This window comes from Protopterus annectens, chromosome 11.part0 (assembly GCF_019279795.1).
Source record: "Protopterus annectens isolate FY-2018-M chromosome 11.part0, PAN1.0, whole genome shotgun sequence".
NCBI classification, from domain to species: domain Eukaryota; kingdom Metazoa; phylum Chordata; order Ceratodontiformes; family Protopteridae; genus Protopterus; species Protopterus annectens.
In genome coordinates, this window is record NC_056745.1 from 1,558,938,954 (window position 1) to 1,558,964,433 (window position 25,480).

The window sequence follows — 25,480 nt, forward strand, 5'->3', positions numbered from 1 at the left end:
ACATTATACAGTGGACAGATGTTACAATATGTTCATGTACGGATTACCGATGGTAATTGGGATGTGATGCAGTGTCATTTGACCTGTTCCTTGTCTGCACAGCCTATTATTCCAGCTACTGTATTTGTTTGTCTGTGCACATTCATATTATTTATGTCAATAAGTGGAGTGCATGTGTTACAGAGCAACATATTGTTGTCTGCAAGTGTGTATGCATATTATACCTATTACGTACTAGCTGACCTACATGGGTCGGTCCAATGGAACTGGCACAACCAACCCTGGCACTCCTGGATCCATAATCGCATAGCCATAGTTTCTCCAACCCACCCATGTTGAGTTTCCACACATAAGAGCTACTATCCACCTGATATCGCAGCCATGACACACCTTTACACATTGCCCTCTCCAGAGCGTTTGGGGCCCTACACACATTTTGTACCACCTCGTGTATTCACAGGGTCTCCCGCCATTTATATTTGCACATACGTGCCTTTCCTGGTGTTATGGATTAAGGCCATTTGCGGGTTACAAGTGTAGGTGGTCACAACATGAACTACATTCTGTCTTTGTGTAATGTAGACGTAGCAGTTCAATGATATGCCCACTGGTAGAACCCTGCCTCTGGTGTGAATAGCGGTGCTCTGCTCACTCTTGGGCAGCTTTATCTGACATACGCTGCAAGCACTATATAATACCTTAGTTGCTCTAGATTCCCTTCACAACCCTTGTGTATGCTTTATTCGTACGGTGTTCATTCTTACAGTATATGTATATATATATTTCATGTCTGTGGATATATATCTGTACACACACACACACACACACACACATATATATATATATATATATATATATATATATATATGTGTGTGTGTGTGATATATATATATATATATATATCTATATGTGTGAACATCTGTACATAAAAACATACATTTGCTATTTTGCTGTGCTGGGAGCTGCTTACACCCGCGCAGGTGCACTCGCATATGCTTACTGTGAATTACATATGTTTACTGCCACTTCTTTGCACTTACGTGTGCCTTATTCATTATGAAAGTATCACTTTGATTGAAGGAATCCGGTTAATAGCCCCATGCGAAACACACGTTCACCTTTACATGTTTAAATGTTGGCTTTACAGCACAGAGACATTCATTCCACAAGAAAATGATATGTGCTATAGTCGTACTTGAACCGGGAGTGCCTTTACGTTAGGTGGATGCTCTAACCACTACACTATTGGTGTTCTGCTTCATTTATATGTATACCCATGGTTCATAGCTACCATAACATACGCCTCACTTACACAGCAGGCATCCATTCTCCTGCTGGGAAAACCGCAGTACTACACATGCGATATTCCCTGTTCCCTACTGCTCTGGACCCGTGCTGCATGTTTACTCACTCCAAGGATATTCAGAACTCCAAAGCTTATAGTCCTGGCACATGTGTGTTTGATTGTCAGGGTGTTCATGTGGTCATCCGGGTTTAGGCTTGTCCGACTGGAGACCGGAACTGCCCTGTACCCATTTAAAAGTCAGAATTAGCACATGGACAGAGTTAGTCCCAATGTTAATATTCTACCTGTGTTTACAGATGCAGGGGTTTGGACACCTCTGACCAGGTTATTATGTCGGCACTACATAATACGGTGTGGGAGTTCCACTGGTGTTTCCCTTCACATTTGTTACGAATGCTGTATTGTGACCATGTTCATTCATTCGTATATATATATATATATATATATATGTAGATATATATATATATATATATATATATATATATATATATATCTGTACATACACATACATATACACCTACATACCTATTTACATTTCCCATACAGTTGAATGTCCGCCGCTCATCCCCGCTGCCTTTACCTCCCTATATCCGAAGGATAATATTCTGGCCATCACATAAAATTAGCAGCCCTTACATGGCTTGCACCCAGAAACAGATGCACATTAGTCACCGGTTTAACCACTACACCATCCGTGGTACATTCCACATGGATGGCAGTTAGGATATATGACTTCACTACAGGTATTCAGTAGTACTGGCAACAAATGTGACAGTTGGTTGGTCTACATATTTGTACGGACCTCTCAGACACTCAGGGTCTAATTTCAATAGTGACAGGGACAAGGCAAGGACAAATCAGGGACAATCACGGACACTTTTACAATATTAGTACTATTAACTTGAAACGTGTTTACAGATTCAGAGCATATGTATTAATACTTATTTTCTGAAGTTAAAAGCGTCTATTACTCTTAATTATTGTCATTATTCATTCAAGTGTCATTCAGCACCTTTCTTCCGAAGGTCACTGGTTTTAGGAGGGATTAAGAGGCTAGCCAGTTATTGTGGGAATGCTCTGACCATTGGTAGGGTTGCCACATTTCCATATGTTCAGGATGGGAATATATTCGGGACACACCAGATTTTTTAGGCCAACACATACCCACGGTCAGTACAGGGTTTAGAACTTTAATTATTTTCCTAGATGAGAGCATATTCCTGCAGCAGTTTAGTTGCTTATTCTGTTTCTTGTAAGATTTACGTATTTTACATACAGAAATAACTGTTTTAGGCAACTGTTACATGAAATATGGTACATAGTTATTTCCTACAATCACAGGACATTTGCCATTGTATCATTCTTGGTCAGGACACACCTACCCAAACAGGGGCTGTCCCTCACAAAGTGGGACAGGAGGTACCCTGCTTACATCAGCGCTTTAATTACCCTATATCCAACTGCCACTATGCGAATGTGTAAAGTATATTTTCTCGATAATTCATGTGGGGAGCCATGCATCACGGGCAGGTGTTTGATCCCGGGTAGTAGGTTCTGCATGACCGGCTAGAGGCTGAGCAGTCTCGTGAACCACTACTGCAGATACAACATGTGTCCAGATGTCTACAGGACTGGACATCATGTCGTTATACCAAGTCTGATGTTTACACAGGATACTTATTCCATGAGGGATGTCCAAAAATTGAACAAGCCAATAACCTTCGATTTTTTTGGATTTACGAAAATGTGATAGGGTTTTACATGCAAGGGATACATAGTTTGCAATCCTGACACTGCCTAGGGTGACACTGCCTACTAGATATGAGTAGTGGTCACTATGTGCAGATATGGCTGCGCCAACCTAGCCCGAGTATGGCTGGATTTGGTGGACGTTCAGAAATGGGGGGGTTGTGTGCTGTAGAGGAGATGATGGGTATTCAATTATGCATCCAGGTGTGTTGTAGTTGGATGGCTCCGTCCATACCATTATGTGGGTATGTGCCGGTGACGTTTCTGTACATGTGTATCGCACATTTTAATATTCATATGTTTGTGTGATTGTGTTTTACAGTATGGCCTGTCAGCTTGTATTGCGGATGTGTATGTTTGTTCTTTGTGTTTCTTTCTGATTCTCCCACTGCTCCCTTATACACCTCCAGTTCACCTATTGTGCATCCAACACAGTCTCACCTTGGCAAATTATTACATTACCCGCCCCCCCCCCTCACACCCATATTCCACACACTCCATCCATCCCTTCTCTGGTTAATGGCTCATGGCACGGTCAAGGGAACACATTGCATACACTACATATCTGTGGTACCTGTATGGTTGAGGACTACCCTAGCATTTTTCACCTTCCACATGCTGTACATCATGCACATAGGTGCACGCAAATACTTATCTTTCATGACATGGTAGGTACACCTGAGTAATACCCGTTCATCTTTGACACATCATGACAAGAACGGCTTGGACCGCAAATGGGCAGATTTTGGCCGAATGCTGTGACCATTGATAGGTTTGTCACCTTTTCATATGGCCAGGATGGGATATATTCCGGACACGCATCAGATTTTACAGGCCAACACATACCCAAGGTCAGTACAACGGGATAATACTTCTGTTTTATGCCTAAGGGTAAGCTTATTGTTGTAGTTTAGATGCTTCTTCTGTTTCGTTTACTTGCTTATTCTATTTCTTGTGACATGTAGGTATGTTACATATGGAAATAACTATTGTATGTGACTATTACATGAGATGTGGGACATAATTATGTCATACGGTCGTAGGATATTTTACATTTATAATGGTTTTGGTATGGACACAACTGCCCAGATGGGTACTGTCCCTCACAATGTGGGACAGGTGGTAACCCTGACCATTGGCCTAGACTTATCTTTTGGCAGCGCACTAACACAATGCGTTTCGCTTCCACTTGGTATAACTATCAACACTGCATTAGAATACAGACACAGGGTTTTAAATGTCATTTGTTCGAGGGATGGGGACTCAATATTCGGCTATGTGCATTTGTGTTTGCTTCTTATTTTTATGTTTGCAAGAACCGTCTTGCATGCTTTGCATACGTTTCAGTATCCATGGACACTGACAGGTGTGATTACTATTGCAGGCAGGCTGTAATATTCAGCATTTTAGGTTGCACGCAAACAGCCGACATGTCCACACCTCCGTGCGGCGCTTCGACACGCCCCATGCACTCGCACATGTTTCTTATGCATATAGCGGCAGCGCGCCTTCATTAATATGCATATGGGGCTACTGCGCCATCTGTACGCCGCACGGTCAGCGCAAGCCTAACGCTGGCCTTGCGCCGAGATTCATGAATCCCGGGGGAAAGACTATATAAAACTAATAAAATCCTAAAGCTTAGAGTATCCTGTCACTATAACCTTATAATACATGGGGACATTCATCCCAACCATGGTCCACCTACACCCAATAACCTTCACTCCCCTACCACAGCCCCCACAGTCAAGCTACCATTATTTACTCCCACTAGTTCCCTCCTAGCATTTCACCTAAATATTAGAAGTACTAACAATAAAATTCCCAACCTGCACGCCCTCCTGGCAACTCACTCCCCAGACATTGTGTCTTATGGAAACCTGGCTTAAACCAACTACTACTAATAATAATGAGTTATTACCACCAGTCTATAATATACACCGACTAGACTGCACCACAAAGAAAGGAGGTGGGATAGCAGTCCTTTACAAAAATACCCCAAAAATAAATGGAACCAGCACAAATCCTGTGTGAAAAACAGTGCATTATAAAATACACACAAAACACAAAATAACCAAATTCACTTCAGACCAGTTTCGGCTATGCAGTCTTCCTCAGTGAGCAGAAAAAACATGAGATTTCCCTCCAGCAATATACATACATACATTAGCCAATAGGCACATTATACATCAATACAAAAACTTAATTACCTTAATTAGAAGTACTCATTAAGGACAGGTGGAAGTAGTGCCCCTAGCTTAACAATCCACTTTTTTTTCTTTTAGGTTTAATATTTCATATAAAGCAGCAATCAATGATAGTGAATCTAAAAATGCCAGTCGTATGGGAGCAAATGTGTTTATACAATGCACTGGATTGTTTGTGATTCCTGATATCACTCATATGTTCACTAATTCTCATTTTCAGCAGCCTAGATGTTTGACCCACATAAAAAGTATGGCATGAACTAGTAGCCAAATAGATCACCCAATTTGTACTACAGTTGCCAAAGGAGAGGTCATACACTTTTGAAGTATTTTTACTGCTAAAGCTCGTAATTTTAAAGACACTTGGAACAATGTGAGCAATGGCCACAAGGACTGCAACCAACCAATTTTTATCCCCTGTAATGGTTCTCTGAACCGCAACTTGTCCTGATCCTGCCTCCTTTTATAGTGGCTAAATAATGACCCCAAGGATCGGCCCTTTTGGAAGGAATAGGAACAATTTTCTCCCAACAGATCTGCAAGCAAACCCTCACCCTGTAGAATATTCCAATGCCTGGAGATGATATTCATAAAGGATTGCATATACTTACCATAGGTAGTTGTCAACCTTATTTGATTCCTGTTGTCAATCTTATGTCCCCTGTAATGTAATAAATCAGATCTTTCCTGTTGATTAGTAAACTGGCACGCCCTATTTATGTCACCAACCCTATACCCCCTGTGCCTAAATCTGGCAGACAGGTCCACCTTAAAGCTATTGTAGGAGGAGGAACTAGAACAAATTCTCTTGACCCTAAGAAATTGAGATTTGGGCATATTCTTGATGACATGTTGGAGGTGGAAGCTGGATGCATGTAATAAGGTGTTGTACTGAGGAAGTTTGCGAAATACTTAAGTCTCCAAAGTATTGGATGGGATACATTGTACTAAAACATCCAAAAATGTGATCTCATATTTATGCCATGTAACCTTAAACTTAATACACCACTTATTTTGATTCAAATACTCCACAAATTCCTGCAGGTATCCTACATCCACTTTCCACACCACCCAACAGTCATCAAGATATCTCCTCCAAATATTAATTTTATCTATATATATATATATATATATATATATATATATATATATATATATATATATATCTATAATGAGACCTGTCATAAATAAGTGCCTCCTCCACGTAAGCCATAAACAGATCGGCATATATGGGAGCAAAAAGATGCCCCCATAGCCGTACCTTGGATCTGCCACACACATTGCTGTTGAAAATAGAACACATTTTTATTAAGAACGTTTTCAGCTAAACAGACCAGAAAGGAATTAAAGCCCGGTCTATAAAGTTCTACTCTGTACAACCAATTTTGAAGTGCAGTTAGACCCGCCAATGGGGGCTACTAGTATAGAGAGAGGTGACATTGGGGGTGCATAACAGCCAGTGTGACTCATGTTGGAGATGTTCTTCGTGTTTCACTGTTCCAGTCATTGCATTTGGGTAATCTGCTGGCAGGTTGCCCTCAGTCAGCCTGAATAACAAAGTCTTGGGTCCTGCGTCAGTTGCTGTCTCCTCTTCCATGATGTCAGGTTGTCATTGGTATAAAACATGCAGCCAACGCCATTTTATTCAGCCTTTCTTGCCGTGCAGTGCCCGAAGCCGAAGCAGTTCGCAAGTGCCGGTTGGCCGACTCCTGAAATTTTCGCATTCGAGTTTCAGAACCGAAGTCTTCAACTAAAGCTAAGTACCCCATTGGGGAAACTTTTTCTTGCTCCTTACCGATGTCAGTAAAAGTTAACAATTGCATTACTTGTGGGAAGCAAATACTTCATAAGGATTTTCATTTGTACTGTATTTCTTGCCTAGGCTGAGATCATAACGTGCCTTGCTGTCGGCTTTGTGCTAGATTTAACCAACGCACTTTTAAGCGTCGATATATTTTTGCTTCTAAATATTTTGGATCCAGATTTAATTGCCCTGAAATGTCATCGGTTAGCAGTCTGAACAGAGTTCACAAAAAACGCAAAGAAAAAGACAGAGACAGACCGTCGAGGTCCAAAACCGACAACGAAGCTTCTCCTAAACCAGTCGCTGGTTCACCGGTACTCAGTGAGGCACTTTCGCAGCCCCTGATAACTGCTACTTTTGAGGCGCAGGCTTCTACCGAGACCCATACGGAGTCCAGTATGCCGCGAGATTCTCAGAGTATTGAACCCGCGGATGTTTCTCACTTGGATGGGTCCGGAGCCGCTGAGCAGGCACTGGCTTCTGAGGGTGTTTTCAGGCCTCAACATTTTTATATAAAACCGAAGCCAGCCTCAAAAACAAGATCTAAAACAGCTTCTATGTCTAAAAAACCGACGCATGAGCCACGTGCTCAGGCCCCTATACCTAAAAAACAGACGATCAAAATGGCTGAGGACTTAATTACCTTGATCAGGGGTTCCCAACCCCCCTGCTAAGAGGCCTAGGCAAGACACTGATTATGAATCTTCAGATCAGGTTTCCATTTCTTCTGATTCCTCTTCTGATCAGGAATTTTCTATTCCACCCTGAGGATTCTGATGCAGAAGAATCCATCCCGTCTGCATCCCCTCCTGAGGATTATTCTTTTGGAGAAACCTTGCATACTTTAAGGGAACATTTTCATTGGGAGAGTCAAGATTTCTCTGAATCAAAAAAGAGGCTTTGGGATTTCCTCCTAATTCCTCAGCATAGGCCTTTGGCAATACCTCCTGTATTAGACATTGTTGATGTGTTTTCGGAATCAAGCATGGCTCCTGATTCCCTACCTCCGGCTCCTAGTAAGCCAGACAGATATTACAGGGTTCCTGACTCCCACAAATTTCTATTAAAAAAATCCTGCTGCTGATCCTGAGACTATCTCACAGGGTCCCAAAGATGTAAAGACCTCTACAGCCAAAAATCCTACCCCCCTCTGACAGAGATTCCAGGGCGCTGGATAGATGGGGAAAGAAGGTTTATACATCTGCAACCTTGGCAATTAAGGCCTTAAACTGCCAGTTTCATATGCTTGAATATCAATAGCATGTTATTGGCTTACTGAAACAGAAAATTATGTTGATTTCTGATTGTGTGGAAAGAAAAGAATTACAGGAATTATTGCGTTCAGCAGAACAGGTTGGAAAGTATTCAGGCATCTTGCAGGGCCGCAGTTACTGGATCTATGATTAGAAGGCATGCTTGGCTCAATGAGCAAAATCTGCCTGATAATGTTAAAGCTAAATTGCTGGATGCCCCTTTGCAGCATGATACTGTGTTTGGTAATAAGGCAGAAGAGGTTTTAAAGAAAATGGAAGACAAAGCTAAATATATACAAACTGTAAATGATTTCTTACAATTGCAACCACCCAGGTTCAGTAGGCACTGGCCTACTAAAAATCGGTCCTTTCCTGTGTCCAGCAGAGCCTCTCAAGGCAAATCCAGGCGCTCAAAAGGCTCTAGATACCAATCACAGGGTTATTACAGGTCAAAGCAATGGGGTGCCTTCACCTCCAAATCTGGAGGAAACAAAGCACAACCCTACAATAAGCAGTCTCAATGACTTCCCTCTTCCTTCACCAAGCACTTATCTTTTGACAGCCCCCTTGGGGGAAAATTAGCACTTCATCCTCAAAAGTGGCAGTTAATTACCTAGGACAAGTGGGTATTAAACATAGTATCCCAGGGTTGCAGATTTCATTTCCATACTTTGCCAATTCCAAACAGTTGGCCAGATCTGCTTTAAAATCAATGGGCAGAGGCTCAGAAACAAGTTACGTCCCTCATGGATATGGGGGCTATTCATCCAGTACCAGAACAGGAAAAAGGACAAGGCTTTTATTCAAGACTGTTCCTGGTACCCAGAAAAGACAATGCCTGGCATCCAATACTGGACTTAACGATTTTGAACATGTTCCTGGACATCCCAAATTTCAAAATGCTGACTTTACAACAGCTACTGCCTATGCTGAGCAGCAACGCTTGGTTAGTGACTCTAGACTTTAAGAGGCATACCTGCTTATCCCAATAAGGGAATCGTGCAGAAGATACCTCCGCTTCAAGGCAGGATTTTTCCATTACCAATTCTCTGCACTGCCCTTTGGCTTATCTACTGTGCCCAGGGTCTTTACAAAGTGCCTGGCACCAGTAATTGCATTCTGCAGACAAAGAAGCATACAAATGTATCCTCATCCCGACGAATGTCTCATTCAAGCAGAGAACAAGGACACTCTCTTCTTCAACATCTGGCATTTGTAAAAAGGCTGCTAATATGCCTAGGGTACACAATAAACGAAAAGAAATCCCAAATGTTACCCTCTCAAATAATTACATTCCTGGGTGCAAGCTTGACTACACCTGCCCAGATGGCTTATCTTACACCAGACAGACAAAGGCAACTGACAACATACTTCAATCAAATGGCAACAAAAACCCAGTTATCTGCAAGACAAATTCTGCAGGCTTTGGGGTTCACGGCATCCTGCATTCTACTAATTCCATATGCAAGACAGCATATGAGGAAACTTCAGTGGTGCCTAAAAAGTTTATGGAGTCAACATTGTCACAGTCTGGAAACAATGGTTCCTCTCATTCCCTGCCTACAACAGGAGTTTCTTTGGTGGGCAGAGACATATCACCAAAACAAGGGACTGTCATTCACTCTACCCCCTGCCACCCAAACCCTAACTACAGACTCATCAGACTATGCTTTGGAGGTCCATCTGGCGGGGAGATGCATTCAGGGCAAATGGAGCCCAAAACAAATGCATCTGCATATCAACCAGAAAGAGATGCTAGCTGTTCAGAATGCTCTGCCAGCCTTCAAGGACTTACTTTATCCAGGACAACTACTGATAAAGACGGACAACACCACTGTTATGTGGTACATAAACAAGCAGGGGGGTACACATTCCTACCCCCTTTACAGACTAGCTGTGCCATTGTGGAACACAGCTTTGACTTAACCAAATACAACTTCAAGCTCAATTCCTGCCAGGAAAACAAAATACTCTGGCAGACGACCTAAGCAGAAATCTTTTGGACCTGCACAAGTGGAAACTGGATCCACAAATCTTCTGCATGGCAACACAGAAATGTGGTAGCCCAGACATAGATCTATTTGCCTCTCCCCAAAATTATCAACTGGACAAATTCTGCATAAGGACTTGTCACAGACAAGCATGGAATGTGGATGCCCTTTCCTTCAGTTGGAAAAACCTATCAGTCTATGCCTTTCCCCCTCTGCCTCTTCTCTCCAAGGTCTTACTAAAGGTCAGACAGGAAAATCCAAAATGATCCTAATTGCTCCGGACTGGCCTCGCCAGCACTGGTACCCAAGTTTAAGGAGTATGTCTCAACTCCCTCCTTGGTACTTGCCCCAAATACCTCATCTACTGTCTCAGCAGAACAATCAAATTCTGCACACTCCGCTCCAAACTCTGAACCTTGCAGCATGGCTGATCATTTAATTATTCCCTCTTGTACTCCCCAGATATAGTCATCCTGACAGAAACCTGGCTAAAACCTCACATTACCAGTGAGCAAATACTCCCTACAGGTTACGGCATACTAAAAGTAGACCGGCTAAACAAAAAAGGAGGTGGTGTAGCTATAATATTTAAACAGCATCTAAACATCCAGATCTTAAAATCATCAGCTCCACAAATAGGAAATGAAGAAATAATATATACCAACCTCAAAATTAAACAAAACAAAACCATCAACATAATTGGATGCTACTTCCCACCTGGCCAAAACATCCCTCCCCTAGAAAATCTCCTCAGCTGGTCTACCCACCATCTCCCCCAAGAAACTATCATCTTAGGTGATTTCAATATTGACTGGCAATCCTGTTCTGGCAACAATCCAACCCATCATGTACACCTTCATGGCTTCACTCAACTAGTCCAGTCACTAACCAGGATAAATAAAAACTCCACCAAGCACACTACCCTGGATTGGATACTAGTCAGTAAGAGCCCCCAGTCATATATAACAGGCTGCTTATCAGATAGCCTCAGTGATCACTCCCCAACATTCCTACTCAAAAATACCTATACCAAGCTAAACCTGTCATCTACCGTCAAATACGTAAAAAACTAAACTTAACCCACTCACATTCATCTCATCCCTTAAAGAATGTAACTGGCATCCTCTAAAGTACCTCAGTCTAGATGATGCAGTTGAATTTTTTAATACTACCTTCCTGAACATCCTTAATTACCATGCCCCCATAAGATTCTCCAGAACCAAAGCACAACCCTCCCCATGGCTACAGAAAACCACTAAGTCAGAAATGAAAACAGGGATAAAGCATGGGAGCACTGGCGCAAAACCAAAACCCCCTCAGCTAGACAGAAATTCCTAGAACTACGCAATAGAGTCAAAAAGCTAATAAAACAGGACAAATCCCAATACTACCAGTCTGCCCTAGACTCCTCACAATACAGCCCCAAACAATTCTGGTCCTCCATAAACTCCATCCTCCACCCAGGTAAAGTCAGTACCCCTCCTCCTAACATCCCTCACTCCTCAGAAAATATTGCTACCTCATTCAACACACACTTCACCCAAACCATACTATCACTAGCTAAACAACACAACACCCCTCCCCTCCAACCCACACCTTCAACTAGTAATCTCCCCACTGCCTTCTCTTTTTCTCCTGTACCTACCTCCAACATAAAAAAACTCTTAACTAAACTGAAACCCACCAAATTAGCAGCACACAGCCTCCCAAGTGAATACCTACAAATCGCAGCTGATGCTCTGGCCTACCCAGTATCCGTCTTGATTAACCGGTCTCTGTCAGAAAGTTACGTTCCCACACTCTGGAAAGTATCACATATAATTCCCCTCCACAAAGGTGGACCCTCCGCAGAACTAACCAATTACCGCCCCATAGCTATTCTCTCTCCACTCTCCAAAATACTAGAGAGATGCATACACTCTCAGGTCTCAGACTACCTCCTTACTAACAACCACCTTTGCAGTACTCAGCATGGTTTCCAACCAAACCATAGCACCACCACTGCCTTACTCTCCTTTACTAACACTATCCTTCAGCATAAAAACAATGGCTATCTCTCCTCTGCTACTTTCCTAGACCTATCTAAAGCATTTGACATGGTCCCACACAAACAACTTATCTCTGTCCTCAATAACCTATCCTTCTCACAATCGGTCACCAACTGGTTTCAGAGTTAAGTGTTTGACCGCCAACAATCCGTTGTATGGCAGAATGACATATATCCCCAACTACCTGTCTCCATAGGGGTAGGATCCATCCTTGGACCCCTACTCTTCTCTGTTTACACCAATAATCTAGCCTCTGCCACCAAACATGGCACACTCATACAATATGCAGATGACTCGACCATCTTCTGCTCAGCCCAGTCCCTACCAAAACTGCAAAAAGTCACACAGGAAGCCTTTTCCTCTGTTGAAACATGGTTATCCGATGCCCGATTAATACTCAACCCAAACAAAACTAAACTACTCATCTTCCAACCCACCAAGCATACTCAAAACAACTCTCACTTTAACATCACGGCAAAAGACAACACCACTATATACCCAACTGAACACACCAAATTGCTAGGAGTGGAAATAGATAATAAACTAAAATTTGACATTCACATATCCATGACTATAAAAAAAGTCCACAAAAAACTAGGAGCGTTATACAGATATAAACAATTTCTCACCAAAGCAGCAAAGATTTCAATAGCAAATTCCCACCTTATCTCCACCCTACTTTATGCCTCTCCAATATTTACCAACCTAAGGCAATGTGATCTAAACAAGCTCGAGACCTGCTACAACAAAATCGCCAAATTCGCCACAGGGGCATCCTACCGTAGTCACCACTGTCTCTCACTTGCTGAACTGGGCTGGCTGGAACTCCCTCCCCTCCTTCAGTGGTATCAACTTTCACTCACCCACAAACTAGTAAACCATCCACTAAATGTCCCATCCCTCCAGAATCTACTCCAACCCTATCGCACCACCAGACCACTAAGATCCAGCAGCAAAAATCACTTGCAGATCACTAAAGCCATTAACTCTGCTGGTGAAGCACTATTCCCTTGCACCATAGCCAAATTATGGAACTCACTCCCACCCACAATTACCTCCATACCATCATGCACCCACTTCAAAACTTTACTAAAAGCGCAACTAAAAACATGCTGGCTATGCCCTTGCAACTCCCTCTCTAATATCATCCACCCCATCCAACCACTACCTTTCTTTCCACTCCACTAACTACCTTGATTATAGCAAGCTCGGATGCTCATAAGCCAGTACTTATTATACAGCACAAACAACTTCTTCTTGTAACATTTGTTAATGTCTGGTATGCACTTCACAGATAACGATTCTAGTTGTCTACTGATGTACTTTGTTAATCTGTAAATATGTTGTAAGTAATTGCTATGTAAATTGTTAATCACTATGTAATCCGGTGTAAATACTGTCTGTTTATTTTAACTGTGGAGCTTTTCTCCCCGGGCCTCTGCTGAAAATGGACCTACGTCCAGTCAGACACTCCCGGTCAACAAATTTAAATAAATAAATAAATTCAAACAACACCTCTCAGTAAATCTGTGATGGATGTCATTTTGGAAGCCAGAAGGCCTAGTACTAGAAAATCTTATGCTGATAAATGGAAGAGATTCTGTGCTTGGAACCAAGCACAAGGAACGGACACAGCAAAGCCAAATATCCCTCAGATTTTACAATATTTGACTGAGATGCTTGGCAAGGGCCTATCTTTTTCTTCAGTAAAAATCCATGCCTCTGCCATCTCGGCCCATTATAACACGAGCCTCCCCTCTTTTCTCATCCTCTGTTTAAACAGTATCTTAGAGGGGCCAAAAATTTAAGGCCTCCCAGAAGATCACAAACTCCTGCATGGGGGACCTCAATTTTGTGCTGGAAAAACTCACCCTACCTCCATTTGAACCAGCAGCTATTGCAGATATAAAATTTTTATCTTGGAAAACAGCTTTCCTATTGGCAATCACTTCAGCAAGAAGGGTTTCAGAACTACAGGCTCTCATGGCTGTGGAGCCTTTTATTACATTTTACCCAGGCAGGGTGTCCCTCAGGACCAATCCTTCTTTTATGCCTAAGGTGGTATCCAGTGTGGCTCTTAACCAAACAATTCACCTGCCAACTTTTTACCCAAATCCGCAGAACAAGGGGGAGCAGATTCTGCATTCATTGGATGTACACAGACAACTAAAATTTTACTTAAACAGGACCAAATCTCTAAGAAAGTCTGAGCAACTACTGGTGGCATTTGCTGCAGGATCAGAGGGGAAGGCTATATCAACGCAGACTATTTCTAAGTGGATAAGCCACTGCATTAGTTTCTGTTACTTGCACCATGGTAAACCTGTGCCCAAGGGGATCAGGTCACACTCCACCAGGGCTGCCTCTACTTCAGAAGCTTTTCTCAGAGGAGTTCCAACCAAAGACATTCTAGAAGCTGCTACTTGGAGTTCGGTTCATACCTTCACAAAGCATTATCATTTGCATCTCTTCTCCAAATCCAGGGCAGGCTTTGCCACTGCAGTTCTGCAGGGCCTTATAGCCTCTCCTATTGCTATCTAGTTCCATCCTCCCATCCATAGCTTTGGGATTCTACCCAAATGTAATGACTGCAACAGTGAAACACGAAGAACATAGTACAGTTGTGCACACTTAACATAAATGTAGATGTTCGAGTGTATTTCACTGTTGCAGTCTGGGTTACCCACCCGCCATCCCCCTTTTCTATAACTTCTTTTTCCTTCACTACATTCTAAAGCCTTTGGGGTGTATTTGCTTTTAGATGAAGGGAAACTGTATGTTGCTAAAAGTGCATTTACATATATATTTCTGTTTTATATATATATATATATATATATATATATATATATATATATATATATATATGTATATATATTTGCTCCCTATTTGGGGGGCACCTGACATCTGGGGCAAGACAAACTGAATAAAATGGCATCGGCTGCATGTTTTATACCCCTGACGACCTGACGTTATGGAAGAGGAGACCGCAACCGACGCAGGACCCAAGACTTTGTTATTCAGGCCGACTGAGGGCAACCTGCCAGCAGATTACCCAAATGTAATGACTGCAACAGTGAATACACTCGAACATCTACATTTATGGTAAGTGTACACAACTGTACTATCTGATACAATAGAAATTGGGTCATATCTTGAATACAAGCACGTATATGTGACAACAAAGGTTTCAAATACTGAGTGAAAAATTCAGAAAGGGGTTCAGTCAATGAACCCCTGCCTGAAACTATCAGCCTGCCTGGAGGATTAGTGGGATCCTTATGAATTTTAGGCAATAGGTATAAATATTGCTGTTTAGGGTGATCCACCTTCAAATGATACTCAATATCCTTAGAAATAATCCCTTCCTCAACTGCCAAATCCAAAAATTGATCAATTTCTACCTTAAATTTTGCTGTGGGGTCTAAATGCATAATCATGTAGTGTCGGTTATCAATAAGTTGTTGTTGTGCTTCTTGATGATATTTGGTCCAGTCCTGTGTCACAGTAGCTCCTCCCTTGTCTGCCGGCAAAATTACAGATTTGAGCTCCTCAGTGCATTGCCTCTCAACCCTAATCATGTTATCTCTGATTAAATAATCCTTGCCTGCATTTAAATGTAAATCTTTTAATACCCTATTCTGAAATGCAGAAACAACCGGAGACATAGGTGGTTTAAAGGCTGAATCCCGAAACCTGAACGGTCTAACATCATCATTGTCATCCTTGTCCTGAAAAAACAAGCGTACATTAAACGACAGAAATCTGTCGCATCTTGGGCAAAATTTTGGTCAGGGACAAAAAAAACAGGAACAAAGCGCAATCCTTTAAGAATATTTATTTGTAAATCCAACAGTACAAGCGAGGAGATGTGTACATTATTGCTACATGTTACTTCTGAAGCATCATTTTGAGAATCCCTTCTAAATATGGAGGGCCTTTTGTGCTTCCTCCCCCATCTCCTAGACTTGGGTCTAAAGGGTGATTCAAATTATTGCCCAAATTATTTCTCTTAGATACTGGTGACCTATCCATGTGCTGGTGACCTATCCATGTGGCTGTCTTCCCCCTCAGTATTAGAGGATGTGTCTTCCCCAGAAGTAGCCAAATCTCTATTCCTCTTTTTAAGAATAGATTTTGGCCTTCTGACAACTGTCCCAATTCAATAATGCAGAACTCCTCATAACCAAACTACAGATTAACCATAACAAATGCCTGAACATTGTCTGTGCCTACATTCCACCAGGTAACAATATAAATACCCTAGAGGATATTCTCTATTTGGTTATCCGCTACCTATCTCCAAGAAACCATAGTTCTTGGTGACTTCAATACCGATTGGCACTCCTCCTCCGAATCCCCCATCACCCCTATAAACTTATGTGGGTTTAAATAGACTATAACCTGTCCCACTAGGATCAACAAACCAACCAACAGGGAAAGTATCCTAGACTGGATACTTAGTCAATAACCAACCCCAACTGTACACAGCTGGGACTCTCCCTGATGACTTTAGTGATCATCTACTAACCTATATCATAAAACACAAGGCAGGCACCCCCCACCAGACCAAATACAAAACACTTAGAAACAGGAAGAACTTCGATCCTGCTATTTTCCTAAACTAACTAAAGGCAGTTGACGGGTCAAAACTAAAAAAATCTATCATTAGAAGAAGCCATAGCTTACTTTAACACTAAATTCCTAAGTATCCCTGATTCCCATGCTCTAGCACGTACTATAAAAACTAAATCAAACACAGCACCATGGCTCTCAAAGGATACCAAGTCAAAAATCAAAACTAGAAACAGAGCCTGGGCCAGCTGGCGATCAACTAAAGCCCCACTTGACCATTTAAAATACAGCCAACTCAGGAATGAAACAAAAAATCTATTCTACTAGATAAAAAAAGCTACTACCAAAATCTCCTACACAAACATCAAAGCAACCCTCAAAAGTTCTGGGCAGGCTTAAATCAGCTTCTTCATCCAGGTCAGTCTATCACCCCAACCCCTGCAAACCTCACACATAATTCCCCAGAGAACATAGCTGGTGCCTATAATAACTTTTTCACTGAAACAATCCAATCCCTAGCAAATCAACTAACCCCCACAAATTTCAACCCCACCTCCAACCTACCCAGTAATCATCCCCAATTTAGCTTCCAACTCATCTCCACCACTTTTATCATAACACTAATAAAAAAAACTAAAACCTATTACCCTCTCTGCTGACTTCCTCCTTGCAGACTACCTATAAATAGCTGCAGATGCCATTGCATATCCCATATCTATCCTGATCAATAGAACCTTATCCAAAGGTGCTATTCCCTCCCTCTGGAAAATATTCCACACCTTCCCACTCCATAAAGGTGGAAGTTCCACAGAATTATCCAACTATAGACCCATTGCAATTCTTTTCCCACTAGCCAGAATAATGGAGAAATGTGTACACAAGCAACTAATGCAATACCTTACACAGAATAACCTACTGTCCAACTCCCATGGCTTTAGGCCACATCACAGCACCACCTCTGCCCTCCTTTCCTTTACTAATGCCATAAACCAAAACGGGAATGACAGTAAGCTATCCTCTGCCCTCTTTCTTGACCTATCAAAAGCCTTTGATATGGTCAACCATGAACTTCTCATTCTCTCTTTAAAGTCAATTTCTCTGAATAAGCACGGCATCCAGTGGTACCAGTCCTACCTGACTGGCAGATAACAGACAGTATTATGGCAGGGCAAACTGTACAGCCAGCTACCTCTCACTCTTGTTGTCCCTCACGGCTCCATACTAGGCCTACTACTCTTCTCTATTTTCATCAGTAACATTCGCACTGCTATCCCTAAAGCTACCTGCATTCAATATGCAGATGATTCCACTCTGATCTGCTCAGCCATCTCCCCATCCGACATGCAAATCTTAACCCAAAACACATTTAATACTATTGGAAACTGGCTGTCCAACCAGCATCTACTGCTGAACCCCAATAAAGCTAAACTTCTGCTCTTCACGCCCACTAGTAGATCCACCCCATTTTCTTTCTCTGTTATAGCCAACAATGGTACCACTATCTCCCTAGATACCCATACTAAGCTTCTAGGGGTTATTATAGATAATAATCTTAAATTTGACCTACAGTTCAACAAAACCATACAGGCCATTAATAAGAAGTTTGGATCTCTGTATAGAAACAAGTCATTTTTAACCCCATTGGCTAGAACTGCAATTGCCCGGTCACACCTACTCTGTTCTCTTATATATGCCTCTCCTGTACTCTCAAACCTTAATAAATCCGAACTGAGTAAGCTCTCCTATAGCTACAACCATATTGCCAGATTCACCACTGGCTCCACCTATAGAACCCATCACTGCCAGAACCTGAAACAGGTAGAGTGGCTAGAACTGCCCAGCTTAATTCAGTTCAGTCAACTCTTAATAACACACAAAATTCTTGATCACCCTGAGGTTACCCCTTCACTTATAAATATTATAAAGCCATACAACAACTTGAGGTCACTACGATCAGCCAACAAACTACTGGTCCAAACCTACAAAGCTAATAACTCAGTTGGTGAATCCCTGTTTGCCAACTTTGTTGGCAAAACCTGGAATTCACTGCCAAACTATATAACCCTTCAATCCTCCATAAGTCTCTTAAAAAAAGCCTCAAACAGTATTTCAAAGTGAACTGGCTTTGTCCATGTACCAACCCTGATTAAGCTATAAAATGAAATCTTCGCTGAATAATATCTTAACGTTTAATACTCAACTACGTTCTGTACCAATCTAGTGATTTTTGCTTTAACGTGTCAGACCATGTAAATTGTAAGTCCCTATTGGGAACATTACTAAACCACTGTATATAACTCCTTGTCTTATATTTTCTATGTATCTAACTTGTGTAATCTTTGTAATATTGTCTATTGGAGCTTTTCTCCCCGGGCCTCTGCTGAAAATGGACATATATCCAGTTGGACTATCCCGGTAAACAAATGTAAGGTAAGTAAGTAAATAAATAAAGTTGTTGTGACCTCTTCACCTGTCCTACAACATGAAGTACCACAAGCTCTATTCTGTAATCCCACGAGAGGGGGAGTTGCTTAGGGATGCCAGCACATGCTTGGCCCCAGGTCTCCTTTAAACCTTTCCTCAAATGCCATAGTTTCCAGTGTTTCTACAGAAAGCCTCTGTGATGGTCACAGTCATCCTTATAGCCCCTTTTGTCCTCAAAAAATTTGGTTTTCTTTCCTCTGGCTACATCTAGTTTACTCTCCCTTGGTGCTGGGCTCAGACCCAGATCTTCTCTCGTCCACTGAGGTCACCTCACCTGAACATCCAGTCCCTCAAACTGACCATATATTTTTCTCCAGTTCCAGTGATGTTTCGACCATCCAGGTTTTCATCTTTGGTTGTCCAGATTTTGTCCTCATACCAAAAACCCTCTACTAGAAAAATTTACAAGAGCAAATGCAAAACGTTTCTATATGGGAGATGGCAAAAGAATATTAACCCTTTTTTGGCTCCTCTTCTGGCAGTTTTGAACTTCCTCACCAATCTTTTTCAAAGTGGATCCAGCTATTCAATCTTCAAAATAAGTTAGCTGCAATATTCTCCTTCCATGTGGGTGAAAATCACAAACCCATAGTATCCCTTATATTATCCAAGGCTTTCCTTTGAGGAACTTTTTCTTCTATGCCACCATTTAGAGACCCATTTCATCCTTGGGATAGTAATATTTTTCTACAAGCATTGACTGCTCCCCCATCCAAACCTGCAGCTAGCATTGAGCTGAAGTTTTTATCATGGAAGACTTTATTTCTGGCAGCTATCACTTCTGCTAGGAGAATTTCTGAGCTGCATGCCCTGTCCTCAAAACCTCTTTACCTAATTTTTCACAAGAATAGCGTGTCCCTGCAAACCAGCCCCTCTTATTTTACTAAGGTGACTTCTGAATCATCTGTTAATCAGTCTGTAAATCTTCTAGTGTTCTTCCCAAACTTTTTGAACAAGGGTGAAAATAAGTTGCATTTGCTAGAAGTTTGTCAGTTATGCCTTTATTTAAATAGGACAAAAACTTTCAGAAAATCAATTTTTTTGTAGCCTTATAAAACTGGTAAATTGGGAATAACAGTATCCAAAGTCACCTTCTCACCCTGGTTGTCACACTGCATTTCACTTATCTGTCAAGAAAGAGGATTGCCACTTCCTTCAACCCCAAATGCCCATTTGACTAGATTTATGACTTTGTTTACAACCTTTTTCTCTAGTTTACCATTGATGTATCCTGCAGCTCCCTGGTCCAAGTTACATACCTTTATTTCACACTATAAATTGGCTATGCAGTCCAGATCTTGAGCTTCCTTTGGCTCAGCTATGCTCTGGAATATCTTTCCATAAGACCTGCCAAGTAAGAAAGCAGTTAGGGACTCTGTCTCATAAGTTGAGGAACATATGAAAAAGACAACATCAGATATGAAAGTTATGTACTCAACGTAAAGAATAGTTGTGTACGAACTTACCATAATCTCAGATGTCCTTCTCTTCCATGTTGCAGTATTCATAACTGTAAGGACGTTGCTGCCTACAGTGCCAACATCTGGCCAGTATAGCCAAAGTCTTAGGAACAGGGGTACGGGTGACATTTTGATGTTAGAGCCTTAAACCGACGTTGGCCATAAAAGTCATGTCTGTATGTACCCACCTGAGAATGGACTGCTGCATACAGTAGTACCCCTGATAAACAAGGAAATGGAAAAGGGGGAAGCTTTTCAGACCCACATATGAGACCAGGCTAGAGGGTGCCTCATGGAGGCATGTGTTTTCTGCAGAGATTTTATTGATGGAGAGAGAAAGAGATGTCCCATCAGGTAGACCAACAGATAAAGAGGGGGTAGGAGGGTGGGACTGAATACTGCAATATGGAAGAGAAGGACATCTAAAGTTATGGTAAGTTCTTACACAACTATTCTATGTCCTTCTATTCTCATGTTGCAGTATTCCTAACTGTAGGGAGCGTACCAAAGCTTTTACGTATTCGAGCCTGGGAGGAAGGATGAGGTCCCTGGTCTATGAGACCATGTAGGATAGATCTAGCAAATCCAGTTCTGGCTCGAGAAACCAAATCTAGTTTGTAATCACTGGTAAATGTATGGACTGATGACCAGGTAGTCGCTTCTAGGATAGAAGATTAGTCTACCACCCTGAAGAAGCAGCTGCCCTGGTGGAATGAGCTCTCACATTTTCAGTTAGAACGTTCCCATGAAGGGAGTAACATGCAGAGATAGTCTTTGAAATCAATAAAGATATAGTCTGTTTTGAGACTGCCTTCCCCCAAGGCCCTTGGTTGAAAGGAGACAAACAGCTGGTCAGGCATTCTAATGGGTTTGGTTTTGTCCAGGTAATACCCAAGTTGTCTGTAGACGTCTAAGGAATGTAGAGTTGTAGAACTGTCTCCCAACCCAGGTCTGAAGCATCTGTGAAGGTTTGCTGTAAGGGTGGAGGTATCTGCAAGGGTATGCCCTGGTTCAGAGTGATAGCTGCAATCCACCATTCCAGTTCTTTTTTCAGACATGGTAGAAAAGGGAGAGATACATCCAGATGGTGCGAATGTTGGTTCCAACAAGTCTTCAGTACCCACTGAAATTTTCTCATATGCAGCCTTGCCAGAGGGAGCATGGGTATCAAGGATGCCATGTGGCCCAGGGCTGTCAGGAATTCTCTGGCTGATGATGTGTGAAGTATGAGAAGATTTTTGTGGTAATGGGTAAGGTCTTTTATCTTCTGGCAGGGAATGAAGGCTGCCATCTTGTCAGTTCTTATCCTGCACCCTAAGAAGACTTGGTATTGTGTAGGGGTCATGTGGGAATTCTCCTGGTTCACAGAAAACCTCAAGTCTGTCAGGGTTTTCTTCACCAGGTGTAGGTGATGGTAAAGGGTGTGATGGCTCTGGTGAAGTATTAGCAGGTCGTCTAGGTATGGGGATATTCGAGTACCCTGTGTTCTGCAGTGGGCAGTCACCGGAGCTAGACACTTTGTGAACACCCTAGGAGCTGTGAAAAGCCCAAAAGGTAATGCAGAAATTTGAAAATGCAAGGAACCTAGTGAAAAATGTAGGAATTTCCTGTAGCAGGGGAGAATGGGAATGTGCAGGTAGGCATACTTCAAATCCAAGGATACCATAAAGGCCTGCTAGAGAATAAGGGGCAAGAGCAGATGCAGGGTGAGCATTTTGAAGGTGTAAACCTTGAGAAAAAGGTTGCGTATAGACAATTCCAGAATTGGTCTCCAAGGACCCTCTTTTCTTGAAACCAAAAACATTCTTGAGTAAAATTCCTTGTTTATCTGCTGTGGTGGTACCCTTTTTATGGTGCCCTGAGCCTGTAGTTGATCCAGAATAGAAGGAAGAAGATTAAGCTGGCTTGGAGGAGATTGGGATATCCCCTGGAAGGGAGTAGTGTCCACCAAGTCATAAAGTAACCTTTTTGAATGATGAAAGACCCAGGCCTCTGAGGTGATCTTCTACCAGGAGGGTAGGGAGAGGTTGAGGTGTAGAGACAAGGGGGGGAGGTGGAGGGAGCTAGTGGGTTTGAGTCGCAGTGAAGGGGTTCTGTCCTGGTCAGGCTGCCTCCAAAAGGCAGTGGTGTTAGTAGAGGAAGGAGGTCTAGGATTGGAATGTTTCCTAGGTTGCTTCTGTCCCTTAATCTGTGATGGAGCAGAGTGAGATGACTGTCTCTTAACCAAGGTTGTCTTTTGAGGGTAGTTGCTATGGTACCTAGGGATAAGTGAAACCAGTAAATGTTTTAAGTTTTGCAACTCCTTTCCCTTTTCTTGTAGGGATTTGAGGAGCTCAGCAGAAGCTTCACCGAAAAGGGCCTTATTATCTAGTGGTGCATCCAACAACTTAGTTTGTACATTCATAGGAAGGGGTTGGAGCCTCACCCAGGAGTACGTCCTCAGGACTGAGCCTGAAGCTGCAGATTTTGAAGAGGCCTCCGCCGCATCCTAACTGCACTTAATAGAGTGCCTAGTCAACTATGAGGTGGTGGAGAGTAGGGAGTTAAGTTGGGTCTTAAGCAAGTCTAGTACATCAGGTATGAGAGCTAAAGCCTTAGAGACGGTGTCCAAAACAAACCTGGCCATATAGGTTTAATAATTTAGGGCTCTGATGGCAAATGTGGAAGAGGTATAGACCTTTTTTCCTAGCCTGTCCATAAATTTGCTGCCCTTGCCAAACGAGCAAACTGCTTCCCGAAGCTGGCAATCCGAGGTCCGAAGATCACTGTTGCAGAAAAGCTCTGAAGTGGGTACGTGCAGACGTCACTTTTATAGCCAGTGTCGGTTTATGGCTCTGACATCAAACGTCTCACATACCCCTGCTCCTAAGACTTCGGTATACTAGCCTGATGTCCAGTGCTGCAGGCAGCAACCTCCCTACAGTTATGAATACTACAACATGTGAATAAAAGGACATCACTAGATCTGTGTTGTCTGCTTTTGTCCTTCCTTAATTACCTTAAACTGATACAAGCACTCAACTCTCCTTATTAATAAGGAGAAATTAATCATAGACACTAAACAGCCTATAATTGCAAAGTACCTTGCTAAGGGAAGGGAAAACAGCTCCTATACAAGAGTCAGCTTCTGGTGATTTCTCCTGTCCACCTGGTGAATCTGGGCATACTGCGGCAATGCAGCAATTGCCTCATGTACACAGACAACCCTCTCCTCCTACCACCCAACACTACAACCTGTGAGAGATGCACTTAAATAGCCAAACTGGAAGCAAAGCTCTCTCCACCCAAGATTGTGTTAGACAGTCAAGAGGAGAAGGTTAATACCCGCACTACACCTAAAGCAACACATAGCCCTTTTAAACTCACACCACCAACACCCACTGATAGCAACACTAAATCCACATATGTGGAGGCTCTTAACTGTAACCTGCCCAAGCAACAAGGACCTCCGAAGCTGAAACGCAAACACCAATCACAACCAAAGTGTCACATAGCTCACAACACCAGTGTGCCACCCAGCAACAGCCCCTAAGGCAAGACAACGTACCTAACACTTTAGTCATAGGTGACTCTATAGCCAGGCACACTGATGTCCCACTCACCAGGCTGAACAAGGAGAAAATTAGAGTCAGCTGCCTGTCTGGTGCCAGGATCCGCCACATAAAGCATGCACTTAAGTCACTCCACAACAAGTACAAATATGACTCTGTCATTGTCCATGTTGGAATGAATTACTTGAGACGTACCTCCCTGGACTACATGAAAATAGACATGGAAGAGCTCTCGGATCATGTGGCCCAGGCAGGTATGACCCTAGCCCTGAGTAGCATCCTGCCTTTGCCCAGAATGATACCACAATATAAGGACAAAATGATTGACTTCAACAATTGGCTAAGCTTCTAGTGTCATTCAAAGGGGATCCAGTATCTATCTGCCTGGGACAACATGATCGACAGACCACGATGCTTTGCCAGAGATGACCTGCACCTGTTGCCCCTGGGATTCAGGTTACTGGCTAAGGCTCCTGCCACCCCTATAGTGCCTTTTTTAGGCAAAGTTCAAAGGACAAACCTACCACCATAACCAGTACAAGCATGCAAAATCTGAAGGTAATGCTACTCAATGCTAGAAGTCTAAACCTCAAAATGCACACTCTCAGGGCACTCCTAAAAATGGAGAACATCGATATCTGTGCAGTAACTGAGACCTGGTTCAAGGCACCAGAGAGCACCCCTGCAATACCAGGCTACATCTCTTACCACACTTTTCGGCCACCAAACCAGGATCGAAACACTAAAGGTGGAGGAGTGTCCATATTCACACTACCAGACTAGTTGCCCAACACAATGCGTCTGAAATTCTCCAGGTGCAACTAACACTAGGTAAGACTGCAATCCAAATTGCAGTTTGCTACAGATCCCCCACCATGCCCCAAGTTTCTCACTACACCTTTCTAAACATACTGGAAAATATTAAGATACAACCAAACACCCTAATACTGAGTGATTTCAACTACCCTACCATTAACTGGGAAAACTACTCGCGTACCAACACCTTTTCCCAACGGTTCTTTGAATTCTTAAATTCCAACGGCCTGGATCAACTA

General features: G+C 42.4%; 1 protein-coding gene across 7 annotated transcripts in view; it reads left to right on the forward strand.

Moving 5' to 3' along the window:
• AHCYL2 (adenosylhomocysteinase like 2) overlaps window positions 1-25,480 on the forward strand; it is a 1,498,752-nt gene that overhangs the window by 778,720 nt on the left and 694,552 nt on the right. The gene's annotated exons all lie outside the window — the stretch shown is intronic.